We start from the raw sequence: 12,405 nt of genomic DNA, 5'->3' as shown, positions 1-12,405 counted from the left end.
ACGCGCTAAGAGGACGGAGAAGGAAGCGAGGAAAGGCGAGGCGGGAAAACCAGTGGGGGGGGCCGCCCGGAGGCGGGAGGGCCGAGCGGCTTTAGTGGTGGTCGCGCGAGTGAATAAACGACAGTCCCCTCAGCTGCACCTAGACTAGGCCTTGTGCCTGGGTCCCAAGCCCATCCCCCTGGGGAAAAGTTCCAGGTGCCCAGTCTCGACGTTTGGAAGCGTACTGACAGCACAGACCCCTCCCTCCGATACCTTGCGCGTTTCTGAAGGCTGAGCCAAGATACTTCTATTGTCTCCTCCTGGCCTTGCTCATCGATCTCCCTGAATAAATTGGACTGTATACCTAGTGTATACAGTAGTGTATACTGTATACCTAGCACTCTAGTGCTTCTTACCCTAGAGCTAGCACTTTTGGTTAACCAACCCTGGCCAAACACATGAACTTAATCAAAACAAAACAAAACATGATCCCATTGGGCAGGATTTTGATGGCTACTGATGAAAAAGATGCTCCTGAAAGTTCTAAACTGGTGGCGAGAAGAAGCTGATTCCGACCCTTGACTTCATTGCTTTGAATTAAAGAATGGTCCTTCTGTGAGTTCTTTAAAATATAGTGGCCCTACTGACAAAAGCATAGAGCATAAGGATATGGACAAATGGAACAGAATTGAGATTCCAGAATAAATCAGTAAATCCTCACACATCAATTAATTTTGGACAAAAATGCCAAGACAATTCAATGGTGAAAGAAGTCTTTCAACAAAACTTACTGGGACAACTGGATATCCATATGCAAAAGAATGAATTTGGATCACTACCTCACAATATTTGAAAAATTAACTTAAAGTGGATCAAAGGCCTGAATGTAAGAGCTAAAACTATGAAACTCTTAGGAGAAAACATAGATATAAATCTTCTTGACCTTGGATTAGGCAATGGTTTCTTAGATATGACACCAAAATCACAAGTAACCAAAGAAAAATAAATAATACAGACTTCATCAAAATTAAAACTTTTATCTTTTATGTTGGAAAGACAACCTAAGAAATAGGAGAAAATATTTGCAAATAATATATCTGATAAAGGTCTAATATTCAGAATACATGAACTATTATAATTCAACAATTAAAAGACAAATAATCCAATTTAAAAGTGGACAAAATATCTGAATAGAAATTTCTCCAAAGAAGATATACAAATGGACATGAAAAGATGCTCAACATCATTAGCTATCAGGGAAATGCAAATTAAAGTCACTATGAGATACCATTTCAGACCCATTAGGATATTGTCTATAAATGAAAAGAAAAATAATAAGTACTGAAAAAGATATGGAGAAATTGGAACCCTCATACTCTACTTAGTAGGAACATAAAATGCTTTGGAAAACACTTCATTTGAAAAACATTCTGGCAGTTCCTCAAACTGTTAAACATAAAGTTACCATGACCCAGGAATTCTACTCCTAGGTATACACCCAAGAGAACTGATGATGTATGTTCACACAAAAACATGTACACAGATGTTCACAGCAGCCATATTCATAATAGCAAAAAAAAAAAGGAAACAACCCAAATGTCCATCAACTGACTAATGGATAAAGAAAAGTGGTACAGCCATACAAAGGAACATTATTAAGCCATAAAAAGGAATGAAGTCTTCATATGATGTGGATGAAACTTGAAAACATTATGCTAAGTGAAAGGAGCCAGTCGCAAAGTATGATTCTGTTTATATGACATACACAGAATAGGCAAGTCTATAGAAACAGAAAATAGATTAGTGGGCTACTGCTCCAGCATTCTACTAGGGCTGGAGGATTAGTGGGGAAATGGGGAGTAACAAAGAGCAGAGTTTCTTTGAGGGGTGATGAAAATGCTTTAAAATTGCTTGAGTGATGACTGTACAGCTCTGTAAATACACTGAAAAACTAAAAATTGTACACTTTAAATAGGTGAGCTCACAGGGAATTACATTCCAGATTTAAAGAAATGAATGGAAAGGATACAAAACATTAAAGTGTAGCAGGTTATTGTTCATACTTGTAAAGCACCTTGTATCATTGAGAAAATAAAGAACAGTGCCTTAAAAGACAGACTGAAAGGTGGACTGTAACTTACAATGTTGGTGATTTGTTCTTTCACATTAATGAAGGGAAAGGTTGGTCTGAGGATGTAACTGTGGTTGTGAGCAGTAGTAAACCTGCTTTTAGATACCGTACTGTTAGTATTTAATTGAAAACTTACCTACTTTATTTCAAGCCTGAGTAACTTAAAGGATGTTTTACAAAGTCAAAAGCCTTCATTTATTGAATCTCCCAACATTTTGCTTATGGCTGTTAAAAAGTATAGAGATAAAGTTGATTTAATTATATTTTCCTTTGTACTTCAAAAAATTATCCTAACACTGTTGTACCTTAAAAGGATTTCCACAAAGCTTTCTGGAAAAGTAACTTCTGTAAGGCAAGAAAGAAAGAAGTTGTTTTAGAATCATTTATTAACTCTTTAAATGAGACAATCATTTTAAGTTTTGAGACAGCAAACGTGAGCAGTATAATTTCAGAAAAAATTTTAGTTGATCAGATTACTGTAGATTTTTAATGATGATTGCCCTGGATAAACAGGTTGTACTTTTTCTTTCTCCTTTTCCATCCTTTCTTCTTCTCAGTTTCAATTGCTGTAGTATAATAAGCATGCATACTTTTATTTCTTTAGCTTCCTTATGAAGCACTAGTTTTTTCAGGTTTAGAGGGATACTTCTTCCCTGCCTTTGACACATTGGATTAGTTCAGAGGCTTAAATCAGTTTAAAATGAGGTTTTGCTTTTCTAGGTCATTAAGGTTTTTTGTTTTAGTTTCTTTAGCCTATAGTGGCTGTGTTCAGCACTTGGTTTTCAATATTTTATAGTAAGAAGTGACAAGTTGCTTTGGTCCATTTCATAAGCCAAAATTCCTTACATTTAGATAATTAAAGGTTCTTAAAATGAAGATTTACTGTTTCTTCTTTACTTGCTGGTACAGCTAAAGTTTGTTTTACTTGCGCATTGGTACATATACCTAATGTTTTCAGGTGCCTTAATTGTTTAAAATCTCTGGCTTCAAAGATTTTTGGGGAAAGGTAGGCTTACCTCACATTTTTGTTTCCCTCAGTAGTAATATTTTAGGTACCCCACAAAAAATTGTATTATGGTGCCATGGCTATTAGTTTTTAGTGAGTGCTTTAAGATACAAGATTCAGTTGAAAATATACAGAATTTCCATTCTCCCAAAGTGGTAAAAATTAGCTACAATGGTATAATTGTCATTTACCTAGATAGGAATACCTTGCCACACATTAATGTTAACACTATAGCTATTTTTGTGAAAATATAGCTGATGAAGCCTCTCATCTTCTGTAATTTTGAATACTGCTCTAACAGAATCATAATATGGAATTAGATTTTACAAAAAGAGCTCTTACAACAGAACCCACAGGCTTTTCCCCCCTTCCTTTAGCAGCTTAGTATCTTGGGCCATTAATAATTTTGGGGTTCTTTTTTTGGGGGGTTCTTTTTAATCCAGAAGGTATATAGAAACCTTTTCAGATTTTTCATCTGATTTGTTCATGCAGATTGTAGTTCTATTAAAATCCCTTATTTTACCTTACAGATATTTGTTGCAGAGACACTGCTGTATTTAGAAATTTCTATTTCATTTCATTAAAAACTGTAAAACCAATCTGTATCATGTACCAAGCTGATTTAAAATAAATCTACATGTTTGTTGGATTAAAAAATAATAATAATTAATAAATAAATAAATAGGTGAGCTGTATGATGTTAATTATGTCTCAATTAAACTATTGTTATATAAAACAAAAACAAAAATATAATGCTAATAAGTGTAGAGCTGCTAATAAGTGAAGTACAGTGTATTATTAAGGGAGTATATAGGACCTTCACATCCAACCAGGATGGTCATGAAAAACATGCAAAAAAATAAATAAAATCTAAATTGAAATCCAAAGGGGAAGTTGAAATAAGCTAGAGCAGCAGTTTCAAAACATTTCGGTCACAGGACTCCTTTAAACTTTTAAATTTATTGAAGACCCCAAAGAGCTTTTGTTTATGTGTGTTATATCTGTTGATATTTACCATATTAAAAATTAAAACAGAAAATTTTAAAGTATGTATTAACTCACTGAAAAATAATAATGTCTTTTTTTTTACAAGCCCACATTTTTATTATTAGATTCAGCAAATGTAAGATTACATTTCAATAATATAATGGGAAAAAACACAATAAAGATGACCAAAACTACACATTGTTCATTGAAATTATGGATATAGGTGATTAATAAGAGCATTGCACTTGTACCTTTTTATCCTTTTGTAATTTTAATTAAATAAAACATTATTAATGAAATAGTGATTCCCCATTTTCAAAATCCCTACATACATTTTGAACATACACTGTGGATATCTATGTATATCTTTTTTTTTTTTTACCAAAAAACTTCCCACCATTTTATTGACATCATGAAATCTCGTATGTAATCTTTTTTTTCTTTTTTTTTTTTAACATCTTTATTGGAGTATAATTGCTTTACAATGGTGTGTTAGTTTCTGCTTAACAGAAACAGTGCAGGCTCAGTAGTTGTGGCGCACAGGCCCAGTTGCTCCGCGGCATGTGGGATCTTCCTGGACCAGGGATCGAACCTGTTTCCCTTGCATTGGCAGGTGGATTCTTTTTTTTTTTTATCATTTAAATTTTATTTTATTTATTTTTTTATACAGCAGGTTCTTATTAGTTATCTATTTTATACATATTAGTGCATATAAGTCAATCCCAATTTCCCAATTCATCCCACCACCACCACCCTCCCTGCCACTTTCCCCCCTTGGTGTCCATACGTTTGTTCTCTACATCTGTGTCCCTATTTCTGCCCTGCAAACCGGTTCATCTGTACCATTTTTCTAGGTTCCACATATATGCGTGAATATATGATATTTGTTTTTCTCTTTCTGACTTACTTCACTCTGTATGACAGTCTCTAGATCCAACCACGTCTCTACAAATGACCCAATTTCGTTCCTTTTTATGGCTGAGTAATATTCCATTGTATATATGTATCACATCTTCTTTATCCATTCGTCTGTCGATGGGCATTTAGGTTGCTTCCATGACTTGGCTATTGTAAATAGTGCTGCAATGAACATTGGGGTGCATGTGTCTTTTTGAATTATGGTTTTCTCTGGGTATATGCCCAGTAGTGGGATTGCTGGGTCATATGGTAGTTCTATTTTTAGTTTTTTAAGGAACCTCCATAATGTTCTCCATAGTGGCTGTATCAGTTAACATTCCCACCAACAGTGCAAGAGGGTTCCCTTTTCTCCACAGCCTCTCCAGCATTTGTTGTTTGTAGATTTTCTGATGATGCCCATTCTAAGTGGTGTGAGGTGATACCTCATTGTAGTTTAGATTTGCATTTCTCTAATAATTAGTGATGTTGAGCAGCTTTTCATGTGCTTCTTGGCCATCTGTATGTTTTTTTTGGAGAAATGTCTATTTAGGTCTTCTGGCAGGCAGATTCTTAACCACTGCACCACCAGGGAAGTCCCGAGATAGCAATCTTATGGAGAAGAAATGACTGCTTTTCTTCACATAGAATATTTTTTAAATGTTACTCAAGCATTAAAACTTAGCAAAATTAGTGTTTTAGTTTCCTATTGCTGCTATAACAAATTACCACAAACTTCATGGCTTACAACAACACAAATTTATTATCTTACAGTTCTGGAAGTCAGAAATCCTAAAATCAAGATGTTGCTGGGCCAAGTTGCTTCTGGAGGCTCTAGGGGAGATTTTTTTTTTTTTTTTTTTTTTTTTTTTGCCAGGCTGCACTGCTTGTGGGATCTTATTTCCCCCACCAGGGATCGAACCCATGCCCCTTGCAGTGGAAGCTCAGAATCCTAACTGCTGGACCACCAGAGAATTACTAGGGAGAATTTATTTTCTTACTTCTCTAGCTTCTAGAGACCACCTCATTCTTTGTTTCGTGGCCCCTTCCTCCATCATCAGGGCCTGCTGGATCTTTAATAACTCCCCTCCTCCCCTCCCACCTTCCCTCTCTCCCTTTCTCCCTCTCCATCTCCTTAGCTTCTATGGTCACATCTCCTCTGACTCTGACCCTTCTGTGTCCCTCTTATAAGAACTCTTGTGATTACATTGAACCACCCAGATAATCCAGGATAACCACCGCACCTCAAAATCCTTAACTTAGATCACATTAGCAGGAGGGAGTCAAGATGGCGGAGTAGGCAGACGCAGAGTTCGCATCTCCTCACAACTAGGGCACCTACCAGGCACTGGTGGGGGACCTAGGACACCTAAGGGGATGAGAGGAACTCCCGTGCGACTGGGTAGGACGTGGGGGGGAGCGAGGGGGGGAGGAGAAGTGGAGGCGGGACGAGACTGGTGCCCCTGAGGGGCAGCTGCGGGGAGGGGAGGGGTTCCCACGCTCAGGAGGGGCCCACCCACTGTGAGGGGATCAGCAGGGATGGGGAGGGACCCTCGGAGGACCGAGGATCGGAAGGGACATGTGGACACGGGGGAGGGGGAAGGGGAGGGTGGGATGAATTGTGAGATTAGGATTAACAAATATACACTACCATGGGTAAAACTGATAGCTAGTGGGAACCTGCTGTATAGCACAGGGAGCTCAGCTTGGTGCTCTGTGATGACCTAGACGGGTGGAATGGTGGGGGAGAGGTCCATGAGGGAGGGGATATATGTATACATATAGCTGATTCACTTCGTTGTACAGCAGAAACTGACACAACATTGTAAAGCAATTATACTCCAATTTAAAAAAAAATCACATTAGCAAAATCCTTTTTGCCAAGTGAAGTAACATATTCACAGGTTTCAGGGATTAGGAAGTGGACATCTTTGGGAGGCCATTAATTAGCCTACCATAATTAATTTTTTACTGTTTCATCAAGGACATTCTCAGGTGAAACTTTTTTTTCAAGTGCATCACAGTATGGAATACAATGAATACTAGTACACTTGGTGTCACTCTCTTGATTCATGCTAAAAATGCCAGCAGTTTTACAAACCATTGGTTTTGCACTATTACTGCCAATGTCCACATAGTGAAAAAAAACAATGTCTTAATATTATTATGAAAATAGTCTTGAACTTGCAGACCCCCTGAAAAAGTCCCAGGTCCTCTAGTAGTCCAAAGACCATATTTTGAGGTAGAGGAAGAGAAGTAAAAGCTTTTCCTGGCCTAGACAATTGACAAGAGGTAAAGAAGCAAGCATGACAAGCTCTGTATAGTAGGAGCATGGTTTGGAAAGTAGGAGCTAGAAGAAATCGCCAGAAAGGAAAGTAAGGGCCCATTCACAGAAAGCCTAGTAAACCATATTAAGAAATTTGGACTTAATCCTGAAAGGCATAAGGATGGCAGTGAAGGGGTGTAAGAGGCATAAAGCGTTTCTAATCAGGGGAAGTGATAATACCAGCTTGCAGTGTGAAGAAGCAAGACAAAAAAAGAGGGAAATAAGTTAGGAGGCTGCAACAGTAGTCCAGAAGAAAAAAGAGAATGACAGGAAATTAGATCAATGGTAGTAGAGATGGAAATGGAGATGATACAATCAACAGGTTTTGGAAACTGATTAGATTCTGACGGGTAACTTGACGTGATGTTATCATTTTAAGATTTGATAGAAAACCTTGGAGAAGAGGAACAGATTTGCAAAGAAAAAAAGGATAAGATTTAGATGTAAGTATGCAGTGCCCAGAGTCACCCAGGGAAACATGTCTAGCAGGCAGTTGATGTGATTTGGAGCACTGAGAAATCCAGGCTGAAGATAAGAGACTTGGAAATCATTGGCATATATATGTTGTTGATGAGGATCATTCTTAACATTTATTGAGCTGCAGACCCTCTTCCAAGTACTGTACATTTATTATTTCACTTGATCCTATAAAGTATGAATAAGTGATAATGCTATCCTCACAGGTGCTAAAACAGAGGCAAGAGAGATTGAACTTACCCAAATAAATGATAGAGTCAGTATTTGAACCCAGGAGATATTTACTGCAGTTCCTTCAGTGATTTATAACAGGTAGAGAAGACAGGAGAAATGCTACCTGTAGAATGCTCATCAGAATCACCCGTGAGGGTTTTCAAATTAAGCAAACCTCTGAGATTCAGATGAATGCTCTTAGGAGTTCATTCCTTTCTTCCTCACTCCTCACCTTGAGAATCACAGTCAAGGTAAACCACAATTATTGCCGAGAGGTCTTACATTCCTCAGGTGTGTTATGGCAATAAGAGTGTGGCTTTAATTTAAGATTTCAGAGGTGAGAAATTCTTGGTGATAACACGGAGTAGGGTGAGAGCTCTGAAGTGAGTGGCTAAAGTGTCCTGAGAAATGAGGAGATAGAGGAATATAAGATTAGGGTGTTGGATGGGTTATAACATAAAAATTGAAGTTACTCTAGATGACAGTGTAGCTTGGGAGTGTAGGGAAGCCAGTGAACCAGTGAATGAGTTTAGTGTATGGCAAAAAGAGGAAGAACAAGTTTTTAAACTAAACAGAAGAATGCTGGTCTGAAAGTAATATTGGAGAGGCTGGGAAACAAGAAGAACTTTGACCAGTCTTCTAGTGTTTCTCAAACAAAATTCTTGGAGAAATTAAACATTACCTGCAAATCTGTTCTGCTTCCATGCCCTGGGCCATTCTTTGGTCATCAGCTCTTTGTCTCTTCTCTCCTTCCCTTCCCCAAAAAAGAATCACAACAGTTTTTTCCTACACTAGCAGGACACTATGGGTGAAGCAGAATTCCACAGCTGTGTTAATTAATGGACAAACGAGCCAAGAATAAATTCCTGAGTTGAGGGATAAACAACTTCTTTGCCATCTGAGGGAGTTAAGCCCTGTCCGTGGAAGCCATTGGTAGTTGGAACATTCTTAAGGGCTGGAAAAGGCATAAAATGTAAAAGTAAGGAATGGTGGAAAAATGGTAGAGAGTTGCCTTTGTTAGGATGTGGTACCTTTTGCCTCAGGTGCAAAAGCAAAGTAACAAAAAGTGGAAGCATTTCCCATCCATTGGCAGATCATCCAACAGGCTTAGAAGAACTTCAACTATTCCTATTTTTCTAATAATTTCCCTATTATAATATCAGTAGCTCTGAAGAAGAGGCCTTTTCAATAAGACTACATGTGCAATCAACATATTGTCTTCTATGAATAGAAACAGTGCATAAAACTAGAAACTGGTGAAGCCTGCAATTCCCACACTCATATTTTCTCACTGGGGAAAGAAAAGAAGTCAGAAGATAGAGAAGAAGTTTTTAACCAAAAAAAAAAAAAAAAAAAGGAAGAAAAAAAAAGAAAAATTGAGTCAAAGGGGAAAATACATAGAATGAAAAATTTGACTTCTTTCCCACTTGATTTTTAGGGTCAAAATATGACTTAGTTGCTCTTTGGAATGATTTTGGAACCTAATCTATTTTTTGTTTCTGAATTCAACATTTTAAGTATATTGTATTTATTTCAACAAATCCATTTTTTAAAAACTGTATTAAATATTGACTAACATCAGAGTAATTTTTTTTGGAAATCAAAAGGAAATAGCCCACTCAGATAAAAAGAACAGATGAACTTAAGAGGAAACATTACTAAACAAAATATTTTACCTAAGTCACCATATCTCATAAAAATTACAAAGTTGGGACATAGTGAAAGTAACATATCTTATTTTTTCCTCTTTAAAAAAAACCAGTTCAGGGCTTCCCTGGTGGCACAGTGGTTAAGAATCCTCCTGCCAATGCAGGGGGCACGGGTTCGAGCCCTGGTCCGGGAAGATGCCACATGCCGCGGAGCACCTAAGCCCATGCACCACAACTACTGATCCTGCGCTCTAGAGCCCGCGAGCCACAACTACTGAGCCCGCATGACACAACTACTGAAGCCCACACGCTCTAGAGCCTGTGCTCGGCAACAAGAGAAACCCATGCACTGCAACGATGAGTAGCCCCTGCTCGCCGCAACTAGAGAAAGCCTGCGCACAGCAACAAAGACCCAAGACAGCCAAAAATAATAAATAAAAATAAATTTATATTAAAAAAAAAAACAGTTCAGGGGGACTTCCCTGGTGGCGCAATGGATAAGACTCTGCGCTCCCAATTCAGGGGGCCCAGGTTTGACCCCTGGTCAGGGAACTAGATCCCACATGCATGCCGCAACTAAGGAGCCCACGTGCCACAACTAAGGAGCTGGCGAGCCGCAACTAAGGGGCCCTGGAGCTGCAACTAAGGAGCCTGTGAGCCACAACTAAGACTCAGCGCAACCAGATAAATAAATAAAACAAAACTAGTTCAACCCAAAGTGTGTATGAAATTAATGATCTAACCATCAGTGAAGAATTATTTCAAGGGCAGTAATTTGATTGTACATAGCAAACGGGATATATTCTAGGAACAAAAAGAACAGATTTTTTTTTTTAAAAAAGCACAAATCTTGGGGCTTCACTTGTGGCGCAGTGGTTAAGAATCCGCCTGCCAATGCAGGGGACACAGGTTCGAGCCCTGGTCAGGGAAGATCCCATATGCCGTGGAGCAACTAAGCCTGTGCGCCACAGCTACTCAGCCTGTGCCCTAGAGCCTGTGAGCCACAACTACTGAGCCTGCATGCCACAACTACAGAAGTCCACGCACTTAGGGCCCGTGATCCACAACAAAAGAAGCCACCACAATGAGAAGCCCTCACGCAGCAACGAAGACCCAACGCAGCCAAAAATAAATAAATTTTTTTTAAAAAAGCACAAATCTTAAATGAGTTAATATTAATAACAATGTTAGCAGTGTTATTCTGAAACTTTATATATCAAGTATGAAGTATATAAATATTTTGCTATCTTTTTAATGTCTGTAGAATCAGAAGATGCCCCCCTTTTTATTCCTGATATTGCTTGTTTATACCTTCTCTATTTTTTCTTGAACAGTCTCATTAGAGTTGTATTCATTTTATCAGTCATTTCAGAAAATAACTTTTGGCTTTCTTGGTTCTCTATATTGTAGGTTTATTGCTATTTTATTTCTGCTTTTATCCTATTTCCTTCCTTCTTCTTTCTTTGGGTTTAATTTGCTCTTCTTTTTCTAGCTTCTTGAAATTAATACTGAGGTCACTGATTTTTAACTTCTTCTTCTTTACCATCTATACATGGTAAGTATTTCATTGTAGATGCAGCTTCAGCTTCCTCCCACAAAATTTGACATATAGTGTTGATATTTTCATTACTATTTAACTCAAAATATTTTATAATGTTCACTGTAATTTCTTCTTTAACTCATGGATTATTTAGAAGTGTATTCCTTAATTTCAAAATGTATAGGAATTTTCTACATGTCTTTTTGTTATTAATATCTAGCTTAATTTCACTGTGGTCAGAGAATATACCGTATACAACTTCGATGCTTTGCAATTTGTTGAGACTTGCTTTAAGGCCTAGCATATGGTTAGTTTTGGTAAGTGATACACATGTGCTTGGAAAAAAATGTGTATTATTCAACTGAACTCCAGTTTTTGTGCCCCCCACTCCAAAGCTCTTTTTAGTTTCTCCATCTCTCAGCCACTGCTTTCTGTTCAGTTTCTCATTCCCCTAGTCATCACCTTTGGGTTAGCAAATTCCACAAAGTAAGAAGTGGCACCAAAGTAGGGGCTCACTTCTCTGGACTTCTCTCTTCTCTGACATCTTTTCCTTGAAAATCCTCACTGCCTTGGTAAGCCTCAGATACCTTCAAATAAGTGTATTTTTTCTTTTTCTTTCTTTTTTCTTTTCTTTTCTTTTTTTTTATTGCTTTGGTGTCAGCTGAAAATTAAGTTAACTGATAAGTATCAAACTATCTGATATCTTGAAATCAGATAGTGTTAAGTCCTTGAACTTTGTTCTTCATTTCATTTTTAAATTATTTTTTAAAAATAATTTTTATTGGAGTATAGTTGATTTACAATGTTGTGTTAGTTTCAGGTGTACAGCAAAGTGAATCAGATATACATATATATATATCAACCTTTTTTTAGACTATTTTCCCATATAGGCCATTACAGAGTATTGAGTAGAGTTCCCTGTGGTATACAGTAGGTCCTTATTAGTTATCTATTTTATATATAGAAGTGTGTATATGTCAATCCCAATCTCCCAATTTATCCCTCCACCTCTAGAGTCTTAAAATAAACCTTGGGGCCCCAACATTTTGTGAGCAGAAAGTAGACTGACAAAGTAGAGCAAACTCCCCCCCAAATACATGCAATATCCACTTCACATATGACCAAGGAGAATAACAAAAAGAACCTCCCAGGGCTTCCCTGGTGGCTCAGTGGATAAGAATCCGTCTGCCAATGCAGGGGACA

Source organism: Balaenoptera borealis (assembly GCF_965194805.1).
Source record: "Balaenoptera borealis genome assembly, chromosome: 6".
In the NCBI taxonomy this organism is placed as follows: Eukaryota; Metazoa; Chordata; class Mammalia; order Artiodactyla; family Balaenopteridae; genus Balaenoptera; species Balaenoptera borealis.
The sequence above is the reverse complement of the archived record's forward strand: the minus strand, read 5'-3'. Positions refer to the sequence as shown.